Raw genomic sequence first — 9,468 nt, 5'->3', positions numbered from 1 at the left:
AAAGGGAGAAATGGTATTAATATTAATTAACACAAGAAAACGAAGCCGGGGTTTTTTATTTTTGGTGGTGGTGGGGGATCCACTGAATAAATCAGCTCATTGTCTAATTGGATGGAACAGGGGCAGAAAGTGGAGGCAGGATGGGAGGGGCGGGCCAGAGGAGGGGGAGGGGCAGGGGGAGATACCAATGACCTACTGGGTGACAGGCACAGGTTGGAAGGCTGACATTTTATTGTAAGCCTCCCAGTGAAAGGAAGAAAAGGAAGGGACTAGTCAATTTAATGCGGGGACCAAGAGAGCAAGAGGGTTGCTAAGAAACCGGGATGCTGCTGAAGTTCTGTCAGAAGCACCCCTCTGACCTTATGCAAATAGAGGCGACCAACTCTTTGTGGAATGGCTGAAAATTCCACCCCCTGTGTCACCAATACCTGGCACGGAGCCTTTTATTCAAATATTCTCTAAAAACACACAGAGAGGGTCTGACGAAGCATGACACATTTAGGGGCTGGAGAGAAACATACATACACACACACAAAATGGGGGGATAATAATAATAATAATAATAATAATAGTCATAAGTTTTTTAAAACCCAGAGAGAGAAAGAAAGAAAGAAAAAAACAAAAGGTACCACCAGATCTCTCTGTGGAAATGTCACCCATCTTTGCCTATGCCACTGCCGTCCTCCCTCTAGCTGGAAAGTGACCCGAAGGACTCAGAAATTGCCTCCTCATTGCAGAAATAGAAGCTTATTAAGATACCACCACGGCGCTCAGAGTGCTGACACTAATTTACATCCTGGCCTGTGTGTGTGTGTGTGTGTGTGGGAGGGGGGAGGAGGTACTTGTGGGTGGGCAGGGGGTGTGAAAGCCGGTGCAGACCAGAGAAATCGCCTCAGAGCCTCCTGCCCCCAACCAAATACATAAAGAATGCATTTCCTTCTATTTTCACCGTCTCCTCTAGGACAAGGTTAAGCGCAAAAAGGTGAGAGAGCCTTGGAGAACGGCTTGATCTCCCAGGAAGTTGGCTGTCCTTAATGTTATATAAAGTGAGAAGGCCTAGCACATCCTCATGCATGTGACGCCTTGGCCACGGGGGCCGTGGGTAGGTCTGGGACAGGACTAGGAGGAGGGCGTGACTTTCCACCCGCCCGGTGCAGAGGAGGACGCTCGCGGGGACCCCTCTGTGTCACAAGGTTTGCCTCTCTGACCTTTTCTCTTCCCTCTTGGTCCGTGAGAGGCAGGGGAGACAACCGTACCCCCTCCTCACTAGAGCTTGGTCTGGGACACATTAGACAACAGGACTTCAGGGTCTGTTTGTACATGACTACTTCCAATGGTCCAGGCCAAATTCTTCCTCTCTCTCTCTCTCTCTCTCTCTCTCTTTCTCTCCCTCTCCCCCTCTCCTCCCTGCCCCTCCTCCCCACCTCTTTTTACTCCAAGTTAACACTTATCTCTCTGGGATATGTGAAAGGACCCCCATTTCCCAGGAAAAGCACCCGACCTTAAAAAAGCAATCCTGAGAAGTTGCAAAACAGGTGGTTCTAACACGGGTCTGGGAGAAGTTTCTCCTCTGGGGCCCACTCCAGGGTCTGCAGATTTGGGGACTTCTGGGGCTTGGGGCTCGGGGCGGGTGGAGAGAGGGGACAGTTGGGAGGAGAGGGCACCGGACACGCACCTGCTAGGCCCCCAAGTCCTAGGAGGCCCCACCTGAGACTGGCTGCAACTGTCTCAATCCGGAAGCTTCCCCTGACCTGTCTGTCACTCCCTTTCCGAGGATGCGCGGAATCCTGTATGAGCGCCAAAAACACGCACAGACTTTGCAAAAACTCCATTGAACCAGCGAGGTTTTTACCCACTCCATTCCCTCCCCCATTTCCAATGCCCACTGGTTCCCATCTTTATGGTAATAGTTGCAGATGAATACATTTCACCCCCTGGGGAGAAGGGGGTGTGGGTGGGGTAAGCCTTCCCTGGTGGATAACTTCCAGGGTAACTTTTCCCATGTCCCCTCTTAGCGGGGAGGGGGGGGAGTTGGAGGCTGGGGGGGACCTTTCCTAATGTGCACGATACTATTAAAATTTCATATTAGCAGTGTGGATGGTGAACTTTGTAATGGGAAATTCAATCGCTGCTGTAAATATTAATGGAATCTGAAATGAAGTTGCAGCCTCCACCGGCCCCGACTGTTAAACCGAGTGAGCGCAGGGCCGCCCCCGGGGGCGGAAGAGGCCTTTCCATCCTGTCGCTCTGGCTTTATTACATTAGCACGGGCCGCCCCGCGCAGGCGGGCGTGGGCTCAGAAGCCGAGGCGCCGGGTCACCTATGACAAATGTCCCGGTGTCTCGCCAACAGGCCCGGCCAGGCCCCGCCGCTCCATCTGACCAACAGGCCCTCGGAGAGCGTTTGAGGGTGTCAGATTTAGGGAAAGAGCTCTTGAAAGCACCGCATCTCCAAAAAAGGTGACAAGAATTCCAGCGCAACCTCCAGGGTCGTGGCCACCGCAGGAGGGACCCTCGCTCGCCCTCGGGAGGAGGGAGCCCCCAAGAGAGTTTCTGGGATTCAAACTATTGAGCTATTCGCGCAGCCAGAGCCCCACCTCGCACGGTCTCCTCTGTCCCTTTGCGCGCCCCTTACCCAAAGGACCAGCCTCACAAGGGACCAGGGACCTGGGGGTTGGGGTGGGCGCCTAGGAGACAAGTACGCGGAGAGGGCCGTTCAGGTCGGGTCGCCCCCTCGCCAGCGCTGATCCCGGTCTCGATTTGTTCCCACATGCGCCGGCGTGGCACGGGCCACCTGGGGCGAGCCTGCTATGAAGCCGGATGGGCTGGGGGGTGGGGTGGGGTGGTGGTGGCAGTTTGCGGTGATCTAAGCTCGTTCGGACCCCAGGACCCCGGGTCGCAGGCGCAGCCACTGTCTCGGTGTAGATCTTTGGAAAGCCGGAGGGGAGGGCGCGCGGGGACCGGGGCAGGAGCAGCTGACTGCGGCCACCCACGCCTGGATTGGCCCAGGCCCGCGTTCCCATCGCAGGCGAGGAGGGCCCGGGGAAGCGCCACGCGCTGACAGACATGGTCATCAACACCTCAAGCTGCCTGGCGACTTATTTCAACAGGCGGGGAGAGATCGGTATTTTGAGTGGCAGGCGTCGCCTTTCCTCACTCCCAGTATTTGCGTTGTACCCACGGCACTTAGGAGAGTTTAGCTGTAGATGGGACCTTAATCTTTCCTTGTTAGGAGATAGCCTGTCAGTATTTACCCTGGGCTTTCCCACTCACGGCCACTCTCGGGGGGAGGATGTCCTTCCCGGGCTTAAGCCACTGCCCACCTGGCCCTGACACAGGGTGCAGTGTCGCGCGGAGCCATGAGGGACAGAGGAGAGGAGGTGGGGTTAAAATCATGGCAAGGTGAGCACGTTGGGACGCCAGGTGCAGGCGACAGATTAAAGCCAAAATCGAGGTGACACCCCAGCCTGGGCCGGAGCTGTAGAAGGTGCTGTCCCTAACCCCGATCACGAGTGGGGCGACTGGGGTGACAATCGTAGCAAGGAGTTTTTTTTTGTTTTGTTTTGTTTTTTTTTTTTGCCACAAATCACACAGGAACTAACACCCTGGCTGAGAAGTGCGGACAATTATCTGCGTCCCTATTGCTGACTCCAGCCAGACTTCACCGATGTGAAGTCACCCCTATGGGCTCACTTTTCTCTTAAGTTCACTGGGGGCTCCCCCTTTTAAATGACTTCCTGTCCAGTTATTCTTTGCCCCCCACCCCCAATTAATCCAAGAGGGTCCCTTCCTCCGGTCCAGAAGGTGGGGCTGAATTGAGTGGAATTGAGATGACCGGGTTTGCTTTGGCTGCAGGGGGTTCGTGGCAGGAAGTAGGAACAAACTATATCCATTTAGAGCTTCGGGTGCGGTTCGCACCCTGGCGGCCAGTTCCCACCCTGACCGCGGTTACTGCACGCCCCTAGTGAAAGGCTTGCCCCTCGCCGTTCTTACAGCCCTTAGTTCAGTCTTCCCCACACTTCCCCCTGCCTTTGATTGATTGATTGATTGTTGAGATAGATAGAAGATGATAGATAGATAGATAGACAGATTTGTTGCTCTACTTATTTATGTATTCATTGGTTGATTCTTGCCTGTGCCCTGACCGGGGATCGAACCAGCAACCTCAGTGTATCTAGAGTATGCTCTAAACAACTGAGCCACCTGGCCAAGCACCCCGCTCCCTTTATAAAAAGAGTTACACTTTCCAAGACCACGTCAAAATACAGGGGACAAGTAAATGAAATCTAGGCTTCGTAAGCGTTAAATAACTTTCTCAACGTGTATTAAAGGAAGATTGTATTTTATCAAGTAGCTGATGGCCGCAGCCGTGTGATCTGGTCGGTTTGTCTATCGTATCATATTTATTTAACCTGCTGGGGGACAGTGTGCAGGGCGGCCTGCTCCCGCTGACAAGAGCAGGCACATTACACACTCCCCAGGTATCCTGATTGATTGTTCGCACCCCAGACTCTTTGGTTCGTAATTTAGCACAGCGGGGTTCGCATCACAGAGCAGTGTTCAGGAAGAAGTAAAAGGAAAAAAAAAAAAAAAAAAAAGAACCTGTAAGAGATTTCAATGAACAACAACCATCAAAAAGCCTTTCTCCATCTGCCAACCCCCAAATATTTTAAATACCTCCAGAGATGGTTCAGTCCATATAATTACAGGACGCCATGTTTATGTCCCCTTGTTCCCCAAGCGTGATCAGGTTATTCATTCTAATTTGTGGTTGGACCAACATGCCCTGACCTGGGGTGGGAGTAGGGTGGGGTGACACCCAAATGGGGTGATGGTGGCAAAAATCTCAACCAGTGAGGGCTTCCTCCCCCCCCCCCACTTTTTTCTCTTCCTTCTGATAACAGGTTATGGGATGGGGACGCAGCAGAAAGACAACATTATGTTTCTTTTCACAGTCTCCTGAGGCTGTGTGGGGAATCGATTTATAAAATCACTTGGGAGCCAACTGGGTTTTTACTATCACCCCCACAGGTGAGAATATGTATGTATGTATGTGTGTGTGTGTATATATATATATATATATATATATATATATATATATTTACAAGTGATAAAGTGTCCAGTGTGGGGGACAAACTTTATAATATTTGCTTTTCAAGTAAATTATCCTAATGATCTGGGAATGTCCTGAGAGGTTTCGAAATCTGTGACTTAAAATTAGCATTTGTTGCTGAAGAACCAATAAATACTTCCTAGAGAGATTTCTATAAGGAAGAAACTTTCTTCTTGGAGATATATATGTGTGTGTGTGTATATATATATATATATATATATATAGAGAGAGAGAGAGAGAGAGAGAGAGAGAGAGAGCCATTACCCAATATATATAAAACTAATTAATGAGAGCTTGATAATAGTTTTTTTTCTATAATGAAAATGGGTCTCTCTTTCTGTGCATTGCTTTGGCTTATGGTTATTCTAGCTAGCAGTGATTGTGTGTATAGATGCCTATATAAACTTTTTTCAAATGTGTGCTATATTTTCTAGTAACAGAATGCTGTGTATTGTCCTGGCTAGCTTGACATTTGTCCTTCAGAAACTCTTGGGGTGACCCTTGAAGCCTGGAAAGGCAGAGTAGGCACTGTTATGTGGATCTTTGTCCAGCAGTACCCTTTGGTCATTCTAAGTCAGACGGGAAGGTCATTACCAAGGGGGTTAATCGGGTATGTGAATAATACCGCACTGGAGGGTGGGGATTTAAAGAAGATATTAAGTGTATAACTCTCCCCCAAAATGAATCAACACGTCTAAAGTAGTTTCTCTCTCTTCAACTCTTAGGTTAATATTGGGGGAATATTTTTATATACCCCATGATAGCAATAATAGCAACATTGATAATTAAAAATGTCTTCTTCATTTATTCATTCATCTCATTCTTTAATATTATATGTACGAAACACACCTTTTATTTTAATTGTGCACTTTATTTTTATTTTTAAAATTTTATTGATTGATTTTACCAAGAGAGGAAGGGAGTGAGATAGAAACACTGATTTGTTGTTCTACTTATTCATGCATTCATTGGTTGATTCCTATATGTGCCCTGACCGGGGATTGAACTCACAACATTGGTGTATCAAGATGATGCTATAACCAACTAAGCTACCTGGCCAGGGCTTGATTGTATACTTTATCATGGTGGTAATGAAATTAACCAAATGTGGACCATGCATCCTATTCCAGTTAATATTTCCTTTTATCAAATGTCCTCATATTGGGGGCAGGTTGGGAAAACCCTGATGGTACATCTTCTTTGCTGATACTATCATATTCAGCAACTTTATTTTTATCCCTAGATGTAGCTAGTTATCTTGAGAGGGTGTACAATGACAAAAACCAAAATATTTGCAAAACTCCAGGAGATCCATCTCTCTGCCGAGAGAACAGCCATTATCAGAAGTAAGTACGGACACGCCACTCAAAGAGAGAAAGAAAGGGCAGGTTGGCAACGGAAATATTTACCTCTGACGCAATGGTGGGCAGGAACTACTAGGGTTGGCCAAGCAAGGTGAGATAAAGGTCAGTTTGTGGACAAAGTTACACATTTTAATCACTGAGCTAAGGTGCTTTGACATACCGTGTGGCTCTCTTTGCGGCCATTTTCCAAAATAACTTAAAAATCATTGATTGGGCCTGACCTGTGGTGGTGCAGTGGATAAAGCGTCGACCTGGAAATGCTGAGGTCGCCGGTTCAAAACCCTGGGCTTGCCTGGTCAAGGCACATATGGGAGTTGATGCAGGAGCTCCTCCCCCCTTCTCTCTCTCTCTCTCTCTCTCTCTCTCTTCCCTCTCTATGATGAATAAATAAAATCTTTAAAAAGAAATCATTGATTGGCATTGAAAATAAAGTTTCAAGAGCTATTCACCACCAGTTTCTTTTAAAAAAGAAATACAATTTGTCCTAACTGGGAAGTTCAGTTGGTTAGAGCGATGTCCTGATACCCCAAGGTTTAAGGTTTGATTCTCAGTCAAGACAACACACAAGAATCAACCAACAAATGCAGAAATCAGTGGAGCAAAAACTGATGTTTCTCTCTCTCTCTCTCCCTCTTCTCCTCCTCTTCCTCCTCCTCTCTCTTTCTCAAATCAATCAATAAAATAATTTTTGAAAATACAATTTACATCACCCCTTATCATAAGGAAAATACTTTTTATAGGTTGTTTTCTGGGGAGAAAAGTAAATTAGGGTCTTCTTTCTTTTCTTTTTTTAAAAATTGATTTTAGCCCGAGAGGAGGGGAGAGAGAGAGAAAGAAAGACAAGAAGATCAATCCATTCCTGTTCGTGCTCTGACTGGGGATCAAACCAGCAACCTCTGACCTGCCAGCCTGTGTTCCAACCAACCAAGCTATCTGGTCAGGGCAGGGTCCTTTTTCTTTTTAACGGGGCATGTTTACCATGTTTAATAAATGCTCTCACACAGAGATATATGCCAGTGAGCTTTTTTGAAATTTGGCCACTTCCTGGCTGTGAGCCTTGGGTAAGTTATTTGACCTCTTTGGGCTGTATTTCCTTACCATGTGACATTATAATAGCATCTCAACACACCTGAAGCTATAGTCATATCTGCTCTGATGGTAGTACACAGCCTGTGTTAACATCTTACTAATCTTATTATTATAGGACAATTTTTAAGTTATGGTCACCCAGAAAATTGTGACCAGACTCCAAAACTTAAACTCTAAATGTAAAGTGGTTCTATTAAGGTGTGTTTTCCAATCTGTATGACTGTTTTTCTTTCTGTCTCCCTAGGCCCCGGGTAAAAAATAGGCTTCTATGCAAATGAAAAACAAAGTAAAGCCCCAGAGAGTGATGGGTATCCAGCTGAAATGTCTGTACATCAAACAGCAGAGATATTCCACCAATGACGTGTAAGAAGGCTAACTAACACCTGGCCCTGGCTGGGTAGCTCAGTTGGTTAGCATGTGGTCCTGATATGCTGAGGTTGTGGGTTTGATTCCAGGCCAAGGCACAGACAAGAATCAACCAATAAATGCATAAATAAATGGAACAACAAGTTAATGTTTCTTCCTCTCTTTCTTTCCCTTCTCTCTCTTAAAAAAAAATCAATCAATAAAACTTTTATTAAAAATAGGCTCACAGCCGTGTGACCTGCTGTCTAGACACTGGCAAAAATGGCAGCACATTCCTTTCCCATTTTGTCATTTGTACCTAAGTCCTTTGTATTATATCTTAATATCTTCTGGGTTTTATGACATGCTTATCACATTTGTCACTGTTCCCTATCTGGCTGTTCATGTTTAACTTTACTTTAAAGAGAAAGGAAGGTCCCTTGGTAGTAGTATGTTAGCATCTTGAAAAGGAGGATCTTTCTGAGAAAATGAATGGAATTAGATAATAACATTTTTCGGGGTTAACTTTTCTTTTTATTTCCTTTTTTTGAATTTTTATTAATTTCAGTGAGAGAGGAGAGAGAGAGAGAGAGAGAGAGAGAGAGAGAGAGAGAGGAACATCGAGCTGTTCCTGTGTGTGCCCTGACCGGGGATCGAACAGTCACCTCTCTGCTTTGGGACGATGCTCTAACCAGCCATTCAGCCAGGGCCAGTTGACTCTCCACATGAAGGCGAAACCAACCTCAACTGGAAATTGTATCAGCATTACCTTGACTACGGGATATCTTTCTTTTTGTTTTTCAGCTGATCTCTTGCCACTTCAGACAGCAATTGGAGATAAGAGCTAACATGATACCAGAGGGCTTGAAGGACAGCTGACAGTGGCCTGTCCCTGGTTTCTAGGTTACCCTACCCAGGTAGAGTAGAGGACTTGCACTGGTGACAACCTGAGTCCGAATACTTTTCATATTAGGTCACTCCCCAAAGTAAATCGTGCCAACAAGCCCCGGACAGGAGCTGGTGTTTTCTTACACGTGTTCACGGTGACCTTGCCGTGAGAGCATTTATTAAACATGGTAAAGAGACCTTTGTCTCTTTAAATCAGCATCCTACATCAGTACTCACACCTTTTTATATATTCTCTCTGCTCCGTGTGTGTGTGTGTGTGTGGGGGGGGGGAATGGAGGGGAGTTTGTTTCTGCTCCTAAGCCCCAAATCCATGAGGTCCCAATAGGTTGGACTTTGTGTGAGGTTAAGATTCCAAAAATAAAAAAAAATAAAAAAAAATAGGCACATAACTCGGTCATCTGCTAAGAAATTTCCTTCTGAATATCCTCCTATCATCATCGTTCCGTTGGGTAAGAAAAGTGAGTTTCAGACGCCTTAAAACTCAAACGCAGTGTTAGGAGGACACGTTTTAAATCCTTCATTCATGCTTTTAGTTTGGGGCAAGGTAACCTTAATCAACACATAATTTCCTAGGCGTCTTTCTTATGATTGTTTCACAGGCCCGGAATCCACCTTTGCCGTTCCCATAATTGTACTAATAATAGCTTCA

The sequence above is a fragment of the Saccopteryx bilineata genome, chromosome 7, assembly GCF_036850765.1.
Source record: "Saccopteryx bilineata isolate mSacBil1 chromosome 7, mSacBil1_pri_phased_curated, whole genome shotgun sequence".
Lineage (NCBI taxonomy): Eukaryota > Metazoa > Chordata > Mammalia > Chiroptera > Emballonuridae > Saccopteryx > Saccopteryx bilineata.
The sequence above is the reverse complement of the archived record's forward strand: the minus strand, read 5'-3'. Positions refer to the sequence as shown.